The sequence below is a fragment of the Sander lucioperca genome, chromosome 3, assembly GCF_008315115.2.
Source record: "Sander lucioperca isolate FBNREF2018 chromosome 3, SLUC_FBN_1.2, whole genome shotgun sequence".
Taxonomy (NCBI): Eukaryota; Metazoa; Chordata; class Actinopteri; order Perciformes; family Percidae; genus Sander; species Sander lucioperca.
In genome coordinates this window covers 41964994-41991263 of record NC_050175.1, presented here as the reverse complement: position 1 = coordinate 41991263, position 26270 = coordinate 41964994, and the positions used below count along the sequence as shown (strand labels likewise).

The window sequence follows — 26270 nt, the reverse complement described above, 5'->3', positions numbered from 1 at the left end:
TCTGTGTGAAAATGAGTCCATAAATTCAGCCCCCTCCCCCTGCCTCCCCCACTTCAGCCCTCCTTGTGCCTGTTGTCTCTGTTTGTTAGCGAGATGATTCCTTCTGTCATGTCAAAGGCAACATTATCATATTCCTGTTGCCTGGGAAACCAGCGCTGAGAGAGACAACGACTTAAAGCCTTCATGGTGTTTGAAGCTAAACATGAAAGGTTATCCGTGGAGCTGTGAGAGTTGAAATCCTAACATATATGAAAGGGTCTTATAGTTGGAAGCTTTTTATTTTCTGGCTTACTGTTCACAGAGATATCCCCCTCTTCTTTGTTTGTTAATAGATTCAGTTCAGTGAAATTAGAACATGGCTTAGATAGTCGCAAAGGTAACACGTCCAATTTGCCCTGAAGCGTAAAGATCAAGTTTTCCACCGTTAATCTGAGTATTTCTAAAATCCTGGCTACGGCCCTGCCCCTGACCACCAGCTACCTGGCTGTAAGTCAACACATTTTGATGCCAGTTGGGCAGTACTCAAGTACTGTACTTAAGTACAATATTGACATGCTTGTACTTTGCTTACTTTACTTTCTACTCCTCTACATTCAGAGGGAAATATTGTACTTTTTACTCCACTACATTTATTTGACATGTATAGTTTTTACATAAATTATCTGTTATATGATATGATGCCCTAGGCTCCTATACTAAACTACCCAGTACATATCTAAATATCTAAAACTGGCTTATTTTTTTTAACATTGAAATGCTATTTGTTAGTGATATAAACAGAATAATATACTATTCCATAATAACATAACTCTGTGAAGGAGCCATATTCTGCAGAATGAGTAGGCTACTTTTGTTGACTTTAAGAAGCCTATACATTCTGCTGATTGTGCTATGAATAATGCTTTGAATTCAGGACTTTTACTTGTAATGGCAATGGTATTTCTACTTTTAATTAAGTAAAAGGATTTGAGTTGGCTACTTCTTCCACCACTACAGTTGGCCTAGCTCTCTAAAAACAAACAAATGAAATCACAGTCCATTCGGTGTGATCAATCCAGTTCCATGTCTTAAACCCGGTGCTCCGTGGAGTGTGACAGTTCAATCCGACTGGAGCTCCTCCTCCTGGATTTCCTCCCCGCTGCTGCTGGTTGGCTACATTGTATCAGTTCCCACACGAAGAACTACCACGGCACTCATCCAGAAACGGTGAATACGGAGGAATTAACCTGGATGGAAAGCTATTCGCTGTGGGATTAATTGCCAGAAGGTCGCGGGAGAGGACTGGACTTGTGTCGGGCTTGAGACGGCACCGATAAAAATGCCCTCAGGACTCGGGTTGTTTTCGATGAGGACGGTATCTCGAAGTGTGATGGCAGAAGTCCAGTGAATCGCTGGCCTCCCCTCCTCTCTTGTGTTGGGTGTCTTGGGGAGTGCGCTGCCACTGCTTTCTGGTGCTTCAGATTTTTTTTTGTAGAGGTTTTATTCTACTTCACACTTAACTGTGATTTGTTCTTTTTATGGAGTTCGAACCACCATGGACAGACCAGGGTTTGGAATAGGAGTGGCTAGCTAAGTCAGTAAGTTCCTACATTTATCTCTTTTTTTTTTTCCTCTTTCATTGTTGATAGTGCTACGACTCGTTAGCCATCTAACGTTAGCCTTGCGTGCAAAGCAAGCTGGCTAGCTTTACACCATATAGCCAACACAGCATGCAGCAGCAGCAGGCAAGCTAGCCAAGCCTGACTGCACTCTGAGCTCATTGTTTAACTCTGCCAGCAAGCGTAGTAGGCAGATTAGCTCAGTACACCAAGCTAAGTTAGCTCTGTTAGCTTCTGGAAGTGTAACTAACGTGTAAAACTGGTAGCTAAGTAACGCTATAGCACCTCAATAAAATCGCTAACTAATACTATTTAACTTACATGGATAGTAACGGCCAGCTCGAGGAGAGCAACTATTATTAATTGTTTAAAAAATAAAACACGTGCCTGACCACATTTATAATTTTCCTTTAGAGTTAAATGTTAGGCAACAAAATGTTTTAAGTAAACATTAGTTTGACAGAGTTAAAGCTACAGATTCCACCAGTGTTGTGTCTACAGTGTTTCCCAAGCTGGGCACCAGGGACCTCAGGGCATCCGTGAGGGGGTTTTGATCTCAAGATAAACAGAAACTGAAATGTTTTTTTTTTTACTCTTGAGGTTTCAACCTGAATGTGAGAATATGTGTGAGACTGACTATTTAGCTTTCACTTCCGCTACAACAACAGTTTGTTACACTTCTGAAACAAGGTCTAGAACAAATCTTCTCCAAGGGGACAAGATCTCATTAAAATGGTGGATTGTGGTCCTAATACATTTGGAACCATTCTCTCCAGATTACTCAGATCCTTTTTTGTTGGCTCATGTTCTTGGGGCTATACTAGCTTCCTGAAGTGATTAATTTAATGAAAGCACAATTATTATTTTATACAAGACCACTGGACCAGCATGGACCCTGTAGTCCATGCTGCTCCATAGAGTAGGACTATGCCACATTAAAGACTGGCCAAGTATCTATCTATGGTTAGCTAAAAAGCTAAAACATTAAGAAGTTTCTTCAAAACTGTTGCTAACTATACAACCCTTTTGTTGCCTTTTAAGCAGGGTGGTATTCAATTAGCCATATTTGCATAGGCAAAATGACGAATGATGATGGATGGATTTAATTGCAAAATAAATTTGTCGTTCCTAATGCACCACTGCCAACAGTTAATCAAATATGATTGGTTGTTCATGTATGTTATTTATGTTTCTGTTTTTAGCACTGTTTAGTGCTTACAATGCAACTCTTAAAGTCCTCCATCTGGCGTGTCTAAATGAATGGGCATGTAGTTTTAAGCTACATCCACGCTAATACGTTTTCGTTTTAAAAACGCATAACTTTTGCTGCGTTTTTGCCTTGTGTCCTTCAGCGTTTTAGAACCCCCTAAAATGGAGACACTGGAAACGCAGCTGACACCCTTTTTAGTTTGAAAACTCCAGGGTTGCGTTTTAGTCTGGATGGGCGGAAAAGCAGACTTTGAAAATGATAACACCCACATTCGCTTCCTGATGGTCTCTTCAAACCAGACATGTCCTTCCTTGATTCCTCATGCCCCTATCACGTGACCATTATCCAGAATGGTTAATTCAACATGGATAAAGAATTACAGTCCTTTCTGACCTTGTTGTCGGTTCTAGCAGCTGTTAGTAATGCTACTACTGCCTACATGCGGCATGCGCAAGAAGCAAACTATTAGCAATTTGCAACAATTCCCCTGTCCAACGGCGTTATCAGCCTTACACCGGCATGCGCATGGTGGTCAGCGTACGGGAAATGGTCTGTGATATGTGTTTTGAGGTGTGTTGGTGTTGACGGAGATTAGTTCTGAAGCGGTGCTAAAACGTTTGTGAAGATTGTTTTCGTTTTAAAGCGCTGTTTGAAAATGAAAACATAGTGGTGTGGATGTAGCCTTAGCATTACCTCGCAGGGACATATTTGAGTGAGGGTCAATAATGTCTGTAAAAAAACACCAAATGTATCTTGGTCACAATTCTCTCAAAAACTAAACTAAGGGATCCAAGTCGTTATGTGTTTATGTCAAAAACAACAACATACTAGTACAGTATATTGTTAATGGATTTTATAAAAGCAAAATTTGATATCAGTATGAGCCTCACAAATCCAGTATTAGTCGGGTATACCACCCACCCAAGGATTGGCTAATTTTGTCCACTTATTAAGGCTCGAGCTGCCATACCATGTGTTTTCAATGTATTCAGTTGGAATGGGTGGTCTGTTTGTTCATTGAAGTTGGTTGCTGAAATGAATCACCTTCTGTCAATGCTGTTTGTACAGATAAATGCACCAATCACCAAAGAGAGAGAAAGGACACTTTAAATATTTGGCAGACAAACATTTAACTGTTATGTCTGAGAAAGCCTTAAACATGTCTGGCTAATGCTGCAGTTCATTTTAAATATCAGTTCGGCAGCTCCATGTGGCGATACATCTGCCCTGGTGATACTGATAAAGGAAAACCTTAACATAAATGCAAGATAGTAATCCACCTACACACATTTGTAGTAATCACTGTACTGTTAATCCACTTTGTTCCAGTGTTTCATGCCATAAACATGGCTGATTTACACCGTGCATTAATTCAGTTGTTTCGGAAGTTCTTAGTTTACCAACCACTTAGCTAGCAGCAGACTTCTGGTTTTATAGTACTTTTGTCACAGAGATCAGAAGGCAACAGCTGTTGGTTTGCTTGCGGTTAGGTGCAAATGACGTTACATGCTCATTTGCATATTAGTGTCGCCATCACGCAATTACTTGCATAAAGCTTAGTGGTTGTCGGTTACAGCGAGGGAGAGATTACTAAATCAAAACTTGGAGGAGCAGCTTGTCACTTAAAATGAGAATAGCTGGTCCACCTTAAGTTAGAGAGTCTTTGCTGAAGTTGTTGCTAGCTCCGTGGCTAAACCCTTCACTTTCTTTGGTGTATAGAAATAATAACGGTCGGCTCGTTGTCCAGATGCTCTCCACATTGTTGTATACGCTTAGGCAGAGTGCAAAAAAAAGCAGGTGCTGTGCCTAAGCTGTATATAATGGCAGGGAAAACCCTGACTTTGCACGGCAGCTGGATTCTCGCGATGGCATGAGATCACACAAGAATCGCGGGACCACATATCACACGAAAATCCATCTGGTCAGGCTTCAAGTAATGCGTAAGTGTCCGGACTGCAGCAAACCAAACTAATCAGCGTCCGACGAGGAGCCACTGGCAGCTTCGGGTGTGGTTTAGGTGTGCGTGACGGCCGCGACTGATCGTTCCAAACAACACAAGCGAGTTTACGATAGACTGATGGTTTATCCAATCACCTGCCAGGTATTTTTTTTTTAAACTACCTGCCCTTTTCCGAACCGTTTCCAAAAGGCTCTTGGTACAGGGCGCGTGAGAAGATCAACTTTACTAGAGCTACTGTAATTTGTCAGCTGTACCTATAAATGATTCAAGCCTATTTCTTAGCCCGTAAAATTGTTTGGTCAGTATTGATTCCTTACTGACTCTTTTTGGATTGATTTTTATACATTTTAAGGGTGTTTTACGTTGAGACCGGTTATTACTTATTCTTCTAATGTTGTACTCGTCATAATAAAATCAATACAAGAGATAGTAATATAACACTATCAAGCCGAAAGGGTTTCACGTTGCCAAGGATTCTTTCCCCCCTAAATTGAAATGATGTAGCTGGCAAAATAATAGTTGGCGCACTGGTGTTCCTGTTAATAATTGTTTAACAACTTTTATTTGTTCTTTTCTATATTTTCTTACAAATAAACTTCAGTACTAGCTCACTGTGAGACAAAGAGCTGGTGCTGCTTCCTTACCAGCTGACTACCTTTTCAAAGGCAGTTCCTCTCAAATATGATTACATTTTTTTTTTGTAGTAATTTGTTTTAATCGTTGTAAGGGTGTTAGGAGCCTAATTGCAGCATGTCAGGCACATTTTATGCAATCTGACAGAGCCATCAGTTGTAAAGTGGAAGGGAAATTTAAGACTCCAAGCTCCACACAATAACATGACATTTTATAGTTTCAGAGATGTGTAAAGCCTGAGGTGAACACAAGAGCGATGCCCATTGAGGAAACAACTATTACCTTATTCACCTGTTTGATTTTTGTGATAACTGAGCTGCTGCAACGTGTCCTTTTTCAGTGGGGGAACATGGAAACAACTGAGGGTAGCTTAGGCTTTCGCTCAAAAGCTCAAATGGGTTTCTGTTGGCTAGAAGAAAATATTAAGTCTTAAGGATCTGCAAAAACAGTGAAAGTTTTGTGTTCATTTTGAACAGCCTTTCACAATTTTTAAAAGCCGTTCTACATCAGATTGAATATCAAAGAAACCGTGTAGAAGAAGAGAAGTTAACCATGTTTGTTTAGAGGACCAGGGCATCAGATTAGTCCAGGAGAAGGGGATTATGTTGGCTTTGTAAGGCTCCCGTCATCTCATGGCCTTACACCAGCTGATGGCATCCTAAGAAAGGATTTAGCCCATATCCTTAAAGGTAGCTGGTAATTTAAAGGCTTTCAGGCACCTTAAAAGCACCTGAATGAAGGCATTTACTTTAAGTGAATGCACACCCCCATATGCACTTATATCCTGGGTTTTGACTTATAAAGCATGCTAAATGAGAAGCGTATGCACTCCTTAATTCCCTTAGTGCAGTGGTCAGTCCATATTAAGCCTCATAATGTAGTTAGTGTCATTACACAGGTCGAGATGTGGATGGAGTAACCTTTGTAGTTTCTGAATTTCCCCTCTGGGGATCAATAAAAGTGTATCTTATCTTATCTTAAAACATTATACAGCATTTCCCCAAGTTTGAGATTTATTAAAACGTATAAAAAAAATCAGTTTGGGTAGTCTAGGATTTAACAGGTTTTTTGTTTTTTTTGTTTTAGCCCTTTTAGATGTCTGTCAATACACAGTAGAGTTACATCAATCCAAATAAGAATAGTCGGCAACTATTATATCATATTTTTAATTAAATAATCCAATGTGAAAATCTCAAATGTGAAAATGTGCTGTTTTTTTTATTTCCATTTCTTAACATAATAGTAGTCTGTTTGTCTCTTGATGGCATTGCCTTCAAACAAGATGATAAATCAAGAAAATAACCGGCTGATTAATGGATTCTGAAGATAGTCCTTAGTTCCAGCCTTAATACAGAATCCAATGCAATCTTTTTATTTTCTGTTTTATCTACAGCTGCATATTGCACACTTTGCCTAAAGTAGGCTCCCAGTAGAATGTGTTTAGTAGTAGGCTATAGATGCATATTTGAACAGTTGAATAGGTCTGCATGAGACGGTAGCCTGCATCACAACTTTCACTGTGATGGGTTCAGTGTTTTCTATTGTGCTCTATGGTGTTTTGGTATAATAACCGTTGTGAGAGGCGTACCATCTGGAGCTGCTGTGAGTGGAAGGTTTGAACAGCATTTGGATCATCTCTTCATCTCCAACAGGAACAAAAATGCGGAGGTTCACATGCAGCTTTCAGCCAATAAGAGGCACCTGAGAAATATTGAAATGTTGCAGAAATGGTAGCAAAGGAAACAACAAACAGCTCACTACACTCGCAGACCTGCACCGTCTTTGAAAACATCATTAATTAAAACGGCTTGTTGCTCTTTTTCAAACGTCAAAGCACCATGAGGTGTGTATTTTTTTTTTTAATTAAATTTGTTTTTTTCTTCTTTTTTTTTTAACTTGAGATGCAATGGGTTAGAGTAAACAAAGGATCTGAAATGGATCTGCAATTTTCTTTTTTTGCTTTATTTCCTGGAGCTGCTATTTGTAACGTTGACTAGATGGGACATTAGTCATTTGAACTGTGAAGTCGTATCATGGGTCAAAGAATAAGCAGGTCTGCTTTAGTTTTTATAGCACTGAGTAGATTTCTCACCAGCGAATTGCCAATTACAGCAGAAGAGAGCACCCTTTTGAATGCTTGTTGCTGATTTGCCAGAGACTGGTGATCCATCTTTTCCTGGGATGCAAGCCCAGGTTACACTCAATTCTTTCCCCCCCACACAAGCTATAACGATATTGTCAGCTTTTGTGGCGCAGCGCAGTCTTGAGTGCTGCAACATTGCTGTCTCACTTGCCTTTGGTTTGAAGTGACGTCCTCCTGTGTTCTTAGAAAGGAAATTATGAGTCAATTCAAGCTGATTTTGATAGGTTGGATTTTATTGTTGTCTTGTAATAACGAAGCCCTGTCAAATTGCACTAGTAAGTTGAACACACAGTTGCTTTCAGTACTGTCTTCTTTCATCCACTCATAAGCAACATGACCTCATTAATCACTCTCGCTTCACTTGTCCCTGACACTGGTCATCTTTTCACTGCAAGTGACACACAACGACTTTCCACCCACCAATGGCTGATTAATATACCAGTGTACAGAAAATTCAGACTGATCTCACAAAGTGGCGTATGTACGACACGCCAATTCCTATGCTATTATTGGCTTGGTTATCAAGACGCATATTCGCTTTTTAGCGTGTTTATCAATGCCGTTTGGCCTCCATTGACTTACATTACCTTGCGATTGCGTGTGAATTGACGCCGTAGCGAGTAGTATGAACACAGAACTTCCACCCAGGAGAGCGGGGATCGTGTCCCGCGCGTGACGTTTCCTTTCCACGTTTGTTGTTTTACTAAACCCAACGGGTTCTTCTTTTCCTAAACCCAACGTGACGTTTCCTAAACCCAACCGTAGCCTTGCGATAACACGCCACGTGGCTTTAGAAAGTGGCGTGTATGTTTACGCTGTGACGTCGCAGACTGCCGTCCACTGTATACAGCGTAGACGTACACGCAGATAGCTCAAAGTGCGTACAGATAACACGCCACTTGGCTTAAGAAAGTGGGCGTGTATGTTTACGCGAAGTCATGATGTCACGTTGGAAAATTATATGAAATTGTTTAGCTGTTCTACACTTCAATACTTTATTGAGAGAAAGCAGTTCAATCTAGTGCCCTCCCAAATGCTGTAAACTTGATTATTTATTTTTTTAGCTGTCTTTTATAAAGATACATTTTTGAGTTGATATTATCGTAGAGCAAGAAAGGTCTTGTGATGTGTGGGAATTCCTCAGAGCTACATCAACACTTGAGCCAGGTGGCAGTGGGTGGTTCTGAGACACTGTCTCCATTGCCCCAATCATACTGCAGAACCCACTGTTCGCTGTAGAATCAAAGAGAAAGCATTGTCTCTGTCGCATGACGCAGGCATCACTTGTGATATTGACGAGTAATTGAGAGAACATCCACAAAGGGCAAAATTGCTTTACTCTCAAGTGGAAACAGATGATTAAGTGGAATTTCAATTCAAATGTCAATACTATGTGGAAAAAATAGTAATTGTTTTCCTTTCCACAACTGTGTTAAGTATTACTAACCGAGTTGCTGCTATGCTGTTTCACCTCACTGCCTGAACACACATGGTAACCAAAATGTTATATCCATCTTACTTTAAAACCTATTCCTATCAAAGCAGCTTTGTTTTATAGACCACTGAAGAGTCGTAATTTCAGGCTCAGAGTGATCATGTCCAGTTCCTTTTATTGAGCATGGATTTAAAAAAAGACTGGTATTACAGGCTATAGTTGTTTGATTCTCCGTAACATATTTAAATATCATGGGGATAGTTTATTAGGCAATATGTGTTTTCAGTTGTTCAACAGTGAAAACATGACTAAAGAAACTAGTACTGGATGTTTTTTTTATGCTTTACAGTTGTGTAGGTTGATTTCAAAACTGGTTCACATCTGTGTTATCAGTGGCAAGAAATCCCCATTAAGTCTACCAATTTTGAGCAAATTAGTCCGTTTTGGCGTGCAGTTACAGGCAATTGTATGAGGGCCCTTACGGTTTGACAATTATGGTAGGCCAGTTGCCCTCGGCAACCACATTTGGACCAGTGACAACCATTTTGTGAAGTCTGGTTGGTGTTTTTGGTAACCAACACACTGGTTTCTCTGTCCTTGGCATTAAATATTGCACCTTTGCAAAAAGAGTGCTACTGTTGTGTTTTGTTGAAAATGTCCAAATGCACGGGATTAGTTCTACCTGGGGGACCTCTGCAGTAAATATAATACAAGCAAATAATGCAGAACACTTGCAGTAATCAGACGCTTCATTCACAAAAAAAAACAAAACATGAATGACGCCGGACACATCACACTGTATCTGCAGGCAGTGTACATTGTTTGCTTCTGGCTTCAGTGCCATAATGCTTACTGCACATGATGATAAAAACGTTTGCAGTATGGACATTTGTCTAAACAGTCAGAGAAGCAATCTTGTGGTTTAAACATAAGTAGATTGGACTGTCCCGACTAGTTTGGAAAAATATGGGTGGATAATGTTTCACTCAACGGCTTTAGGCAGATTTATGCCTCTGTTGAGATGTTATGGTTTCTACGTGCGGGGCAACGGGCTTACATAGAGACCACAACAACTGTAATCGTTGTGTTTTCTCCTAACTTTTTCCATTGCCTGTAGGATTTATGGATAGGTGAGACAACATGAAGCAGGTTGTAAAAAATGCTTTGATTATCCTCCTTTTCAGTAATGTTAGACAAATTGTGTATTTTGTGATCTCGCAAAGCCATTTCCTCTGAAGTCCTTCTAACCACGATGAGCTCGGTCCACAACAAAGGGAATAAATGAAGGCAAACCTCAATCACTTTGGGTGTGTAATAAATGCACGACACGGCCTGATAATGCACAACACATCCATCTGTTTAGGTAGTGGTGCCATGACAGTCAACGGGTTAAATCCTATGCTGTACTATAAATCAGTTCCCACGCCGTAGTCATCTACTGCAGGAGCAGTGAAACAACTCGACAGAGAAGCATAAATTCAGCTTTAGTGTTATTAGTAGTAAAGTGAATTATTGAGATCCTCCAAGCTGTGAATATGTCAGACTAAATATGAATATGTAGTATGGCACTGCTGAAATAGAGCACTTGTGCCATCGTGAATGGTTGTCTTTGGTTTTACTTGTACCACACTGTACTCTGCCAAAGGAAATAGATTACGTGCTGACATAAAAGGGGGAATATGATGTCTGACAGTCTACCTGTTTGCTTTGCATTTTAATTTGGCAGGCGCCATAAAAGAAGACTGATGATGTTGGAGAGAAGGAAAGCAGACAGCCATGTAGAATAGGAGAGGTGGATGGATAACTGAAGGAAGCTGACATTTATTTACAATCGGAGGAAAAAGCAAGCAAACCTGTGCTCTTTTAGTTTTCAGGTTGACTGAGCATTTGAGGTCTGACCTAGCTGACTTGCATTTTTCAAGGTGGATGCACATGTGACCTTGTCGTTTCCTGTAATGGATGACCCATGAATGGACCATGGTGGCAGCAAATATGTAAACAAGGCTGTCAGACATCTGAATAAGGCAAACATATTTAACATAAGGTGCTGTTTTTGACGTTTCAGCATGATTATGTTGTAAAATATAACACAAGGAAAACTAGTCTGACTCTTCCCATACCCACATATTGCTATTTTGCAGCATGGAAACTATGGTTGTTCGCAGCAGTGTAGTACCAGGAGTTTAAGACCAGTGTGCGCTGTCTAAAAAATTGTTGGATGAGGGATAATGGGAGTTGAAAAGTGGGAGTGAACATTGGTGAAAAGGTTAAGCAACCATGTTGCACCAATAACCATCCATCCAGTATTGGAGTAAAATACGAAAGTATTGCAATACAGTAAGTCTGTTTTGTTTTTCTCCATTCTGGGTATAACTTAGTATCTGTGAAATGTAACATGTCACTCCTCCACTGCCTTACATACATTTTCCAGCATTTCAAATGCCGGCATTGATTGATTGATTGAGTGTGTGCGTTAGTGTCAGCACTCACTGTCAGATGTTACTGCCTGCTTTTGCGGTTTTAGGAGCTAGATGTCAGTTGCAAGATGAAGTTACATAAGGTGGAATGAAGAAGGCATATTTAATGGGATGTGAAATAGAAATAGTAGAAAGAATTGCCAGTAATTGATTCTACACTGTCGAAGGCTTGCAGTAATACTGATCAATTATAAATTGGGTCTAAATCGGTGCTTACTCCTGATACTCATCAGTGTTTGAATGTGGCACTTGTGCCTCTCAGGAACAGATCACTGTTGCATTGATTTTGGAAAGCTACCATGTAAGAATGACGTTATTTGAAGCCTTTCTTATTGACTTGGCCTCTGAATGGGCACGTTCAGACCAAATCAAAAATTGTGGGGGTTGCGCGGCAGTGGGAGAGTCACTTCAATTGCCCATTTGTGAGACGTCCTGTTATGTTTTTTTTAACCCCCCAATGTAGCACAAGTAGACTTGTTTTCCGTCAGATCGTTTATGGATCTCAACATTTCCGACTGCACTTAAAGGCAGCTCTATTTCACCGAAAAAGAAATGAGACAGGGGGACTGTGCTTTGTGCTGGAGCTTGTTGCAGGAAACAGTCAGCTGTTACACAAACTCCTGGGCAGTTAAGAGTTTGTGTTTTGTTTTTTACCCTCATAGTTTTTTTTTTTTTGTTGTTTTTTTTAAACTTTCTTGTGGCAGCGATAGAGGCAGTGAGGTTTACTGAACGGGGCCCTCACACCGCCTCAAAACGGATTGCCAAGTCGGATCGCCCGTTACATGACTGGCCATCGCAGGGTGACGTCGGGTTGCGTTTCTCTGTCTCAACTTTTAGCCCAAGGCCGCTTTGTTTTTTTTTCCCCGTGCTCCTCCGCAGCTTAAATGCACTACCCCAATTCAAAATGAATGGGAAGACCTGGGTTTTCGCCGAACAATCTGACGGACGCCTGAGTGTGTGTGAACGCAGCCTCAAGCAGCTTCCGGGAAATAGGCAGGCAGTTATGTTCGGTTTATGGTTGTCCATGCCTTCTAGCTAGCTAGACATTCACGTGGCAACACCTCAACTGTCCACAAACAGTGCAGTAAAATAGTCGCTCAGCAGCGGCCTGTTGTCTTCTCATAGTTAGGCCAGTGTTCTCTGTGGTGCTGTTGTTGCTGTAATACAGATTCCTGCTGATCAGTCAGTAGGTTAAGTAGAAGATTCAATATGAATTAAACTAGTTTAACAGTTTGAAATTTCCAGAGAAGTTATAAATACATATGGCGGAATGCCTTGTGTGCAGATGGTCATTTCAGCAGGAATTTGCTGGAATCCGGCCTGGCAGGCTGCCTGTGCAGGAATGCATGTAATAAACAATACACAAAAGACTGAAGCGAAGAAATGGTGTCTTTATCTTATTCTATTATATATAAACACACACACTCACACAAAGACCCATAAAGACACGCATACCGAGCAGTGTTAGACAAGGGACTGTCTGCTCTTTAGCCTCAGGCCTTGTCCTTTCACAACTTTTCCTACTCCCTCATTTGTCAGTCAGTATTTAAGTAGAAAACCAAACTTCCTTTTCCCAACACATTTATTTAACTCCTCTTCTGTTTACTTTCTCGATTGAGGAGAAAAACCTCAATATAACTTTGATTGATTGAGTGGGGAAAATATTCCACATGGACACTCAAGATAATACCAGTTCACAGTGGGTAAAGTTTGAAGCCGTGTCTGTCACCAGTATGTGCATGCCCTACCCTAAATGTATCTGCTGCTTCTTGGAATTTAGTTGTATCTACAATGAAATAAGGACCAAATAACATTAAGTTATAGTTTCTTTTGAGATTTGCTTACTCACACACAAACTACATTTTGTGCTAACCCGTGTCTGTTAAGCAACTGCAACATAGCTTTAGACAAAAAAATCTTTATAATTGGTGTTTGGCATATGGCGTTATACGTCTTGAAGCCTGTTGATTTTCTCCTTGTTCTGTGTAGACCTGGTTTTAGCGTCTCAGGAATAAAATGTGGAACATTGGGCTGCTTCTCATGTTACCTGTGAAGGGGGTATCTTTTGGGGGGGGGGGGGTGTATCTTTGCAAGCTCCCCTTTGTAGTTAATTAGTTTCAAGTGCAAATAAGCATGGAAGTGCCTTTTAATAATGTCAAAAATGGACCCTTGAACAATGAGTCTGTGGTAGCTGTGGCACCATCTGGCACATAGTGACTTTCTGCTTAATCGGAAAAGGATAAAAGGAAATGTGCATCGTGGTTAAGCTTAGCGGTGTCTTCACATTAGTTAATAATCTTGATTTGAAGCCTGGTTTCAGTCGAGCTAAGTGGAGGCAGTCAGGCGCGACTGTCACGCTGATTATCCTCTAATGAGAAAGAGCTTGAGCTCGTCGAGCTGACTGACTACCCCAACCCCCAACATCACCGCTGACTCTTGAGTCTGATAAAATCAGATGTCCTTTACACTGTAAGCTGACCCAAAGTCTGTGTTGTTTATTTGAAACCGTTCAGTGACTGAAGTTTGAGACTGTCCCAGAAAAAATGTTGTCTGTGTGCTTACCAGGAAATGTTATAGTTATATTGACTAAACATTTCATAAATATTATTATTGTATTTGAAGTAGTGCTGTCGGTGATTTTTCTCTTATGGCCCATAAGCCCCGTTAAGAAATCATTGTAATATTTCTGCAGTAATGTTTTCAACTTAATTCATGTGTTCCTGGAGTGGTTAGGTATAAAGTTAATGACCTTCCCTCTAGCGATGTCCCGATTTGCTTTTTGGACTCCCGATCCGATCCTGATCTTTTAAATGTTGAATATCTGCCGATACAGAATCCCGATCCGATACTTGGAGCTGCTCAGATAATAGAGCTGCTTACCGTTTTTTACAAAAATATCTAAGTAAACAAAGTAACTAAAACATGTCTTAAGCTTAATACATTTAACTTACTGCACCAAAATAGTTCTCTTTAGGATTCCACCCCCAACCAAAAAATAAAGTTCCCCTTTTGGACAATGAAAACTAAACTTAGTAATCGCTTAATAATCAATCTTTGATAAAACGAAAGTTAGTGACACATCTTGCGCTTAATACTCAATCTTTACCAATGTCGGCTCCAGAGAATAACGGCCTGAAAGCATGGTTTCCTGGTGGAATCACGGAAGAAGTGTGGAGAATTAGAGTAATCCGCTTCTGTAAAATAAAAGGGTGACTAAGAAAGACAGACTTTTTTACTTGTTGCCAAAGGCTAGCAAGCCAAGAGACACTCCCTGGACAGACACTGGTGAGTGGCCGCTTTCATCTCGGTTTGAAAATGCCAGCATCCAGGCAGTCTGGTGGTGCGTTTGTGGCACAGGGCGTGTATGGATAAAAGGCAGTGATCACTACAAGCTGATGTACATGATCGGGGTAAGGTAAACGGCGTGAATGCTGATCCCCCGATGCCAAAATCGTCTGATCCGATAATGTGATCGGGACATCCTTACTTCCCTTTATATTTATCATTGCTATACTTATTTGACAATACTAAACCTTTTATCAAAAACATAACATGCAACAGTGTCTGACACTGATCAACATCCCTTGCTGTTTACAACCTCCCAGGAAATAAGAGATAGATAATCTTTTAAAAGAGACTTGCGTCTCTCCTACAGCTGCAGCAATTTAAGGATTTTTTGCATGTGAATATACTGTGCCTAACTTGCTGTTTATTTGCATGTAATACAAACGGTTGTACTTGAAAGCTAGCGTAACCAGAGCAACAAATCAGAAATGAATTGGACTGTGTAGTAGACAGGTGTAGTAGTCAACACAAAGCACTTCAAGTGTTTCCTCGTCTCCACTGGTACTTTTCCTGCTTCTGAATAATTCAGTTTCTTGGTTAATGCCGAAATTCCCTTGGTTGTTTTCTCTAGTACCACTGTAGACTTTTAAACGTTAAACCCTGTTATGTCCAAATTGATAGAGCTTTACTAGTTGGTATTTTTAGCATATCTGATATCCGCAAACCGTTGTATTTGCACGTCTTTTGATTCAGGGTTTTCTTAGTCTTTTCTTAATTATGTTAGATATCAGATCATGAAGCAGTTACTATATATTTGGCAAAGCTCTCACATTAAGGGGATCATTCTCTGTCACTATAGATACTTCTTTATAATTTATAATATCTGACATTTTCGCAGAAGTCATTACTTGGTCCCACCTGTTCTCAGTATCTATACAATTCAGAAGCTAAATATGTCTTTGCATTCTTATGCAGATGACACCGGCTTTTACTTGAAGAGCTTCATCAACAGTGCTTGTCCTAAAACCTTCTGCAGCTAAATGAAAGCAAATCAAAGATTGTCTTGCTCAACCATGCCAGCCTAAATAATCTTACTTATAACCAAGGCAGTCTTTCCATTAATAATAAAATCACTATACAACCCTTTGCTCAACTTTGCAGAAACCGCAATGTAGCATTAACCTTTCTGGCTTAATGATCTGCTGCAGCTACTACTAAAGCTAACTACTTCTCCGTCTTAAATTTAATGTTGGTCATTTGAAGATATAGCAAAAAACCCATAAGTTAACTTATGGAAATACAAAACTGTTTAATAATTTTTGATTAATTGCACTGCTCAAATTTTACTTTATAGGACCGATTCAGTTGCATCTTATTCCACATGAGTTTAAATACTAACTGTGCCATATTAGTGTTTAATCACACTCCACCATATAGATGGATATACTAATGATGTATTCATTAAAATACAACCTGAAGTCCTTCCTCTGTGACATTATGCATGCACTCAGTGAGCCTACTTTACAATTGATCACAAACAGTTTGTGCCACAGTAGACGCTGCTGCTGCTACTATATCGACTTGCATCGAGACAGAGTGTTTCAATTATAGAATGAAGTGAGCAGAGATAATGAGAAGTGTTGATATTCTTAGCGACTGGCTTTTGTAATTCAGAAATCATGGTAGAGTGCCATGGCTAAGGATGTTAATGGAGCTCCTCTTGTTTCTGCCAGTCCTCTTTGAGAACAGGAAAAATCAATCTGGCACCTTGTCAAGGTTTTAAGATCGGGGTTTCCTTATACTCTGGCCAATGTGTGAGTGTTCTTTTCATCCTCTGCATCAGCTGTTTCCACAGACAGGCCACGATTTGATTATTTATTTGTACTCATGGGTGGGTCTAATTCTCAGTTTGGACTTAGTCTCGGAATTGTCATTTATTTGTCCATGTTTTCCTTCCTATAAATATTGGGGAGTGATGTTTAGACTGCGCTGGAAATGAAGTTATTATAATAATATTCCACAGAGAACGAGCACTTGTGCGGCTGTACTTCATAGCTTACATGAATGAAAATAAGGTCATTTACTGAGGCAAGCATTTCCACTGTCAAATGACAGTAAATGCACCTAATTAGGCTTTGATTCATCTGAACCAAATGTTTGTTTACTTTAAAAACTGTGGTATTTAGCTCAATTTAAATTGGTTCACACAGAACTGACTTCATCTGTCAGCTGGTAAAACCTTGAGAGCAAGTCTTTCTTCTGTCATTTAATCTATGGATATCACTATCAAAGTGAGTGTAAGCTGTCTAGCTAGAAACTAGAAATTCAAGATCAGTGTTGATTTGAAGGAAGTTTACTTCACAAATAAAAGATGTAGTTAATCATTAGTTAGCCAACTAATATGTATTTGCCCCCATAACATTCTCATATTTTATTCTGCTGGCTTTTCTAGTGCTGAGTGATGATCTGAAAAACATATTTGATTAGGTTTACAACATTATTACAGTTCAAGTAGCTCTTCATTTATGTGTATAGCCTTCAGTTGAATGTATTGCAGTCCTCCATTTATCTCCATTTCCCCACTATTGGAAATTTCACGTCAAGATGTCAACTAGTGCCAGCACACACATTTTGCTAATTAATGCACGTATCTGTCTGCATTTTTTTTTTTTAATTGCCATAGTAAGATTTGTTTTTAATTTGTCTCTTCAAACTCTGCGTCTGATTAACTGCCTCCAGTGCTTTTGGCCCACTTTTTGATACATTTTTTTTTTTGGTTCTCACTTACTTGATGATTTGAAATTTAAATGTTTCTCTTTAGAACCGACACGTTGATCACAGTGACAGTGTCTATATACTGAAACAAATATGGTGTTTCTTTGCTCTGGGCCATGGTTTATGAGAAGGTGAATTATTTGACATGCATTTAATCTGAATGGATAGTTGAGGATTGAGCCAAGGGACGTAACCATAAATAGTCTGTGACCGTCTGTAATGTTTTAGGGTTGTAATGTGTAACTGGTTTATCTACATTTGGCCCTAGCAAATGGATGTTTTGGCTAGCTTTGGTTCTGGCACAACTCTGTCGTTAGGTTTTCATAATGATCAGACAGTGTGCCATTTAGATTTATTTGGGTCTAATCTGCACTCAAATCAAGTCAAGATGAGACTCTTTGTAATGTTGTTAACCCTCATGTTGTCTTCGGGTCAAATTTGACCCGTTTTTAAAGTTTCTGTAGCAGAAATTTGGATTTCTTTCAACCAAACGGATGGTTCCATGAAACGCTCTTCACAAGTCAAATTAAGGATCAGTTCACTACTATCACTGACTTTTGGGTGTTTTATTCAATTTTATAGCATTATTCTGACTAAACAGTTTGTGATTATCCATCAACATCCTCTAATCTTAAACATTAGTCAAAATAATTCATACTTTCTGCTTTTTAACTCAAATGTTCGATATAATTTCATAGGCTATATAAGATTTAGTGACCAGAAATTCCAAAAATAGTGGTAATAAGTTGTTGTTAGTGTACACTGGTGGTAGTGGGGGGGCCAAAAATGTCGGACAACGCTACAAAAATGTTGAAAAAAAAAACGTTTAAAAAAAAAACAAACGGCAAAATAAGTGACAAAAACGTCAAAGATGTCAAAAAAAGTTTTCATTTTCAATTTTGACCCGGAAGGACAACACAAGGGTTAAATTCACGATGCTTTCCACTTCATCTGCACCTGACATTTGATCCTACTGGCTGTTCGCACAAGAACTATGTAACATAAATAATGCAAGTTATAAAATGTTTGCACTGTTGTTGATCGAGGCACTGATGCCGTGGAACTATGTAGAGGCACCCGATGTGGAACCGGAGTTAACAAGCGTGAGTTTCGCTTGGAAACGTTTAGCTTTTGTCGTTAGCACAAAAGGCAACATGGAGAGAGTTGTGTATGAGACGAGGACAGTGTGTAGGCGTTGCTCCACTGTTGTATGGTCTGTGAATGGAAACACATCCAACATGCACATTTGTCGGCATCACCCAGATGTGCCTTTTCACCAGAATTATTAAATGTTTGGGCGCTTTGAACGTTTATATATGTTTATGATATAGCCAAGGTGGAACTAAACTACTAAACATTGCTCCTAATATGCAAGTTTTGTTTTTCATTCTATAAAGCCCTAACCTTTTATAGCCTATTGTGACATGTTGCCTTTTGGGAAAGTGTTTGTACAGTGTAATACAGAAGGGTTTGAAATGTTCCTTATTTTTATAATGCAAGAATGTTTACCGGTTGACTCAATGCTGCTTCAGTCCCTAGCAAGAGGACTTTGTCTTTGACACTTGCACTACAGTATGTTTAAATGAAATAAATAAAACAGGGTTTGTGTACCATTACACCCCTAGGCAAACATTATTCTTTTGCTTTTATCAAATCCAATTCGTGACATACAGGATACATTGGTAGGACTTACAGTCGGCATGGATTTTAACCATATCTTTTTTTCCATCTGTTTTGCCCTCTAGTCCTCAGTGAGCCATTGTTTTTCACACCAAAAACGGAACTCTGTAGTTTAAGTATGAAAATGCTGGTGTTGGATTTTGTAAATTAATGTAATATGCCTGCTCAGACCTGGTGAGAAGCTACGTGGCAGTCATGTCAAGAAGTCAAGAAACCTGTTTTCGCTCATTACGTGCATTTAATGTCAGATGACATTGCAAATTCATTCAACAGTTTGTGAAGCAACACAGGAAATAGTTTTTTTTTATTATTTTTTGGGCATTTTAGGCCTTTAATAGAGGACAGCTGAAGACATGAAAGGGAAGAGAGAGGGAATGACATGCAGCAAAGGGCCGCAGGTCGGAGTCGAACCCGCGGCCGCTGCGTCGAGGAGTAAACCTCTATATATGGGCGCCCGCTCTACCAACTGAGCTATCTGGGCACCCACAGGAAATAGTCTTTGCCTGGTTAACATGTAGAATTTATGAACTGTGACCAAAACAAATGACCTGAAAACACAAGTTGTTTTAACATGTAAACTCTAGCCCCTTTTCACACAGAGATTCCACAATGAAGGTCCGTTGTTACGGCGACTTTGTTTATTCACTCAGAAGAACCAAGCAAAGGCGGCATAGCATGCTGGCATTCCGGGAGTAAAAGAAGCATGTCGTGTAACACAACAGTGTCGGCGTCTAGATTGTATGAGCCGATCCACACCGTTGATCAACCACACAAACCTGACTCAACCAACAACCAAATGTTTGCATTATAGGACCACAATTGTCAATAGAGAGAAGGACCGAGATGGCTGCAGCGCCCATATGTGTGTGTGCATGTTTTAAAGAAAGGAAGAGAGCAAGTGGAAGAGAAGGTTGACTTTTGCAAGCAATGTTTCTGTAAGTTATTAATAATTTTGGCTGTACTTGGGACGCTGCTTTGTCACTTTTGACCTGCCTGTGGGTCGACTTGGATACTGTATGTAGTCCGGCCGTGCCGGCTGTTCCTTTCACACAGACAGTGGTTTGTCTCTTGTTACGTGGATCTGTGACTACCTCCGCTGCCGGCTTAAAGGCGCAACAACTCTGTCCCCCCCATTCCGTCTTCGTAACTTTCACACAGACGGCGGGGCGGCATAAAGGCCCATTAGTCCCATCTAGAACATTCTGCATGAAAGGGGCTCCTGTTAGTGCGGATGTAGTCTTGGTGTGAGAGTGAACAAAGCATGCAGCATACCGAGAACCGGTAACTGGGGATAAGTCACCTTTTCTTTATCAAAAGACAAAGAGACTGATCGCACTATTTCTGTTCCACTTAACCCTCTTTACTGGAAATCTACCATGGTGAATGATACAGTTTGAGGCAGTGTGGTGTGAGCTTTGTTTTTTTGCTACATCACACAAGAGCCTGGACATTGAAGCCTAATCAGCCAGAGAGCAATCTGCATATTTCACACTTCTTTGGTTGCTGTCGATTTTGAGTCATGCAGTTGCCAGCCAAGAGACGCAGAAAGCTGCTGCAGTCAGGAAAAAAGAAAACAAAACTCTTTGGCTACCAGCTGACCCACAGACTCCTGATTTCTATCACCTGGATTGGCTCGGTACATTTCTATTTTTGTAATCCGCTAAAGCACACAATCCAATTACATGGAGGTTACTGTGGGCCTCTCTGGACGTGGACCTGCCTGTAATTGATCTGCAGAGCGAAGGACGCACATTGCCAGACTCTGTACAATTTAAGTTAGTTTTTTCCTGCATACATCAGTGCAGCACTTGCTTTTTATCTGCAACTGACACTCTTTGCATTCTGTCCAAGTGACTTGTAAACAGAAGGCACATCAGAAGCACTTTGTAACCACTTGTCTGTGTTTTTATGCTGACGAGTATGTATAGATCTTGTTATTGTACACATTGTTGGCATCCAACTGATAATGGGCAGTTACGTGGCACTAAATGGGGGAATTAAAGTAGAGATGGCCCGATACCATTTTTTGCTTCCCGATACCGATTCTGATACCTGAACTTGCGTGTTGGCTGATACCGAGTACCGATCCGATACCAGTGTGTCATATATTTTATTATGTTTTAACAACTGTATACTACTATCCCTGTATGGATGTGATATTATTTCTATCTTTGTTGTTGGTCTGGCTCAGGTTAAACTCTTTGTGAAACATGAACACAAACAATGAATGCCGTAGAACTTTCTTGTATTATCCAGTTTGACAGTCAGTTATAACGGAAAAAGAACATAAATGAACTACTTTAACATAGATTTTCTTTAGGACTTTATTACGTGGTATCAGATCGGTGCATAAACTCCAGTACTTCCCGATACCGATACCAGCGTTTTAGGCAGTATCGGAGCCGATAGCGATACTGGTATCGCTATCGGCTCATCTCTAATTTAAAGTATATTTTTGTTTTTTACTACCAGGGATAACTTTAAAGTGATGGTTGAATCTTGTGGAACACTTTCTTCATCCAAGAAAAACAAAAAACAAAATCCTATCCTGTTCAAAAGGTCCATCTTGACTGGTAAATTATCAGAAAGTGGACAGAGTTCTGAGTTGTTTGGGTCTCGGTAGGATCCATCGAAACCGTTTCAATTAAATAACAATATATTGGTTTTCTTTTAGTAATCAGTTATTTACTCCTAAAGAAATTATTCCAAATACGAGTTACAGTCAACAAACCCAAACATTCTAGATTTTAAAAGGATGTAAAACAAAAACAAAATAAACACGGCATCTCTTTGCTTTTACCATTTGGTTTATTGTTTAAGTTATGCATGGGGTGTTGGCCCAACCCTGATGCTCCTGCATGTCCCTCACAGTTCAACCAGTCCGTGCATGTTTGATACACAGAGCCACAGCTATGCAGGGCATGTGGTTGTTTTGGAGTTGTTAAAATCTCCTGTCTTCTCCCCTACTTCTCTACAAGACATATTAAAGCAGCTTTGGAGAAGCATCTTTCAGCCCTTAATGAAAATTTAGAGTATTGGGAGCAGAGATGAGACAATTATCATCATGACCGCATACGTACAATAAAGAATCATTGCGAGCATTGTGTATTATGATTGTAATTATACCAGGAACAACAACGAACAATGGCATGGCCCCAGTGGCACGTCAGTACATATTTATTGTGACGAAAGCATTGCTCATATCTGTATGGCCTTAAAGAATGTTTTAAACTGGAATAAAACAGTGGTTTCTGTCATTATAGTAGCTATGTTTTAGTGCTGATTTCCATCTTCAGTAATTATTGTGATAATATCATGCACTGAGACTTAGATAATCACACCGTGAAATTTTCATGTCGACACATGCCTAATTTGAGAGCATATCTCATTTATGCCTGAACGGAGAAGCTGTTTTATATATATATATATATATATATATCCCCTGCAAGTATAATTACCTGTTCTGCTTTCTGACATACGGGTCTTGAAACATATGTTATCCATCACATGCTGTTATTTTTGGCGTAGAAAACATTGAATTAGTGAATTCCATGTTTTTTTGCTTTTAGAATTGGCTGCATTTGTGACACAGTAAGAGTCACTTTGTAATATTTCCCCTTGGGCCTGTTGTTCATTTCCACCTTTCCTTTGCAACCCCTCTGGATCCACACCCCCGCCACTTACAAACAGTCAGCAAAATGGCTAGATGAGTGCTGTTGTTGTGCTCTGTGTCCTGAACAGAAGCAGTGCCCGAAAATATAGACAAACCTCAAGTTTCTGTTTTATGCAGAGATGGTGTTCCTACCAGTCACGTGCAGAAAACTACATTACACCAGGTCTGAATCCGCTTTTCCCCTGTCTTTTGCTACACTTTCATTGCAGCTTATGTGGCCTCTGTGATAGATTGCTGAATGAAACTGGATATGTGAAAAAAGGACAAGCACTCTGGGAGTTGCACAGGCTGCATGCCTTTCGCTCAACTGGGACATTTCCTCAGTGGGGGCTTTTTCAAAAGAGCTTGCGCTGCAGTTCCAGCTAAGGGCAGTACAGTAGGTCAACTGCCGATAGAGTTACAACCTCTCTGTTGTGGAGGTGTTGGACAAATTAGACCTCACAACTGTTTACCCAGTCAAACGGGGACAGCTGCATCTCTCCACCTTTCAAAACCTGCCACCGACTGTTGTTCCTTTAGGGAGCCATCTGTGAGGAACAAGTAGGCGCGGTGATCAAATGATTGTTCAACAGTTTTACCTCTGTCACTGCTGAGGGGGATATGAATGGCTCCTGAACTGAATCATCATGAGCCCTGTGCATTATGTGATCCAGCTGCCATTTTGGACTGTTCTAATGAGAGCTGAGTAATGGTGCAAAATGACTGCTTTGCTGGGAACAACCCAGCTTTAAAGACTAGAGCAGCGGTATCTGAAATGTAACAGTTCAATGCAGTTGTTGTATTTTACATCTCTTTATTTCCTGAGGAAGATAAAGCCGTGCTGGTCTGGTGTGCGGTGTCATAACTGGACAAATGGGTATAGGCCTATAGAATATTTCTTCGAGCTCTTCCATTATAGAGAGATTAATTTAATTGTACTCCCAACAGTAATGAAGCAGAAAATATGCTGATATCCCCATACAATCTCTTTTGGATGCTTTCATGGTTATCAGAGAAGCTTCAGGATTTGATTTGATAAGCCCATCAGGATGAGCCGTATTTACACAAGGGCTAATAGTCTGGGGATGTAGAGTGAATTTATAATAATTTCAGACTGTACATTTACAAGTGTAATAAATTAAGCAGAAGTTAGAGATTCAACACATTTTAAGCAAACAAGAGCTTGATATCCCAAAAAATTAGGACGTTGTTGTTTCTAGTGGTTTTATCAATTCTTCAGTTCACTTGTTTGTCTGTACAGTAGGGGTATTTTAAAACTAATTAGTAGTCATTATGTGGGAATTAAGGTTTTTCTTTGCTGAAACATTGTGTTAATTAGCTTGTGATGCATTTTGAACTAAACCATTTTTACTAGAGAGCTTAAAGGTCCCATGGCATGAAAATTTCACTTTATGAGGTTTTTTAACATTAATATGAGTTCCCCCAGCCTGCCTATGGTCCCCCAGTGGCTAGAAATGGCGATAGGTGTAAACCGAGCTCTGGGTATCCTGCTCTGCCTTTGAGAAAATGAAAACTCAGATGGGCCGATCTGGAATCTTCCCTTTATGACATCTTAAGGGGAAAGGTTACTTCCTCTTTCTCTGCTTTACCCACCCACAGAATTTGGCCGGCCCATGAGAGAGAGAGAGACATCATGGCTTGCAAACGAGCGAAGCATGGCAGTTGGTAAAGGCCACACCCCCCCCTCCACCTTGCCCCCCCTCTCTCCTCCTCAATAGCATTTAAAGCTACAGACACAGAAATGGCACATCCTGGCTGTAATTCTGCACCAAGGCTGAATTTCGGGAAAGAGACTTCAGATACAGTATTAGGGGACCACTAAGGCCTAAATAAAAGCATCCACAAAGCAGCATGTCATTGGACCTTTTAAAGGTAATGCATTGCAAGCCTAGGAAGAAAATATTTCATATACCCACTCGGGAATTTAGGATTCATTACTTAAGTTGCAAAACACAAAGCAAAGACACCATGGCTACTAATCAGAAATAGGGATGCTTATTTAGAGTTTTTTTTTCTGTCAGATAGCCGGCCCCTCATAACGAATTATAAACCGTTTAACCGACATGCAGCCAACGGAGCCCCACTTCACCTGTTCAGGACGCTCAGACATACTTTGTGCGATTCACGATGTTCCCGTGCATTGTCGTGGACACACGCAGCCACTTTCCTGAAACCGCTTGCATGTCCGTGCAACTGACACAAGCCCGCAGCTGTCCAAGGAGCGTATGTCCGAGCCTGTCTCCACCGCATCCTCCTACGAGGTTGTCAGCTGTGCGTCTGCCTGGCATTCTCCGTGTAGGACGATTTAACCCGACAGTCCTCATCGATATGGTGGAACGTGTCCCGTAGCTCTCCGCTATGAGCGCCATCCAGCAGAGCCACGACCTTATCAGGAAAAAAAGAGCTTAAAATACAGCTTGCTAGTGAAGTAAAGTAGCAGTTAAAAAATAGATTGCATAGCCTATATTTCTTTTACAATACAAAAAACCCTTTTGAAATTACTTTATTTTTGTTTTAATACCATTTGTTTTTAACAGATAGTATTAATCGGTCAGAATTCTTATTGTCTTTTAATGGTTAAACGGTTAATCATAAAGATCCCTAATCAGAAATAAGAACCTATGTACATCATTTTGTTAGGATCTTTACAGGGCTCCACTCTGAACTGTTTGGCTGTATTTTGTATAAAGCACAAAGAGAATCATCAGCATCCATGCCTGTTTAAGGCCGGTATTGATTTCATCCCCCTTAGCACCACTCCAGACTCTTTTGTGCTCAGGCTTCCTCATCCTTCATGGTCTTTATCGCGCGGGGGGGGGAACTACAGATGTGAGTGTTAATTATTTACCAACATACAGTGTGCTCAAGTTTTTTAGAAAATTGACTCTTTCTGGTACCAGTTCAACACCATCAACACACATGTATTCACAGCTTCTGTGTGTGTGTGTGGGGGGGGGTTACACCATAAGATGGAATGATATCCCCCCCCCCCCCCCCCCAGAACAGATAGGAGTATTAAGTACTTCATGTCGTTTGTATTACCGCAAGCAGCAGTGGCGATTACATGTAATCAACACTGATACATATTCATGTATGAATATATATCAGTGTCCTTAATGTTTATTTGTACAGGAAGGAAGATTGTATCACTTATGGCGCACAATAAGCTATGGCTTGACAATAAAAAGAAAAAATCCTCACAGAAGACTTTTACCATTCCAAAATAGCATCGTTTGTAGTATTTCAAATGGACAAACTAATTGGCTGGTGCTGAAGGCGACTACTAAAGAGCAGTAATGGTACTGATGTACCTGCCAAGGCCAACTGTATTTATAAAACGTGTTATTTACAAGGGAAACTCAGTGTGGTTAACATTGTTATTCCTCCATTATTATTATAAT

General features: G+C 40.2%; 1 protein-coding gene across 4 annotated transcripts in view; it reads left to right on the top strand.

Moving 5' to 3' along the window:
- The first annotated feature begins 1113 nt into the window (after positions 1-1113).
- LOC116043400 (zinc finger protein 609-like) overlaps positions 1114-26270 on the top strand; it is a 78776-nt gene continuing 53619 nt past the window's right edge. Inside the window, exon 1 of one of the 4 annotated variants that reach the window (XM_031290032.2) lies at positions 1114-1577. The gene's annotated coding sequence lies outside the window, so the exon portion shown is untranslated. The remainder of the gene's footprint in view (positions 1578-26270) is intronic. The other 3 variants (XM_031290031.2, XM_031290030.2, XM_031290033.2) reach the window with 3 other exon arrangements.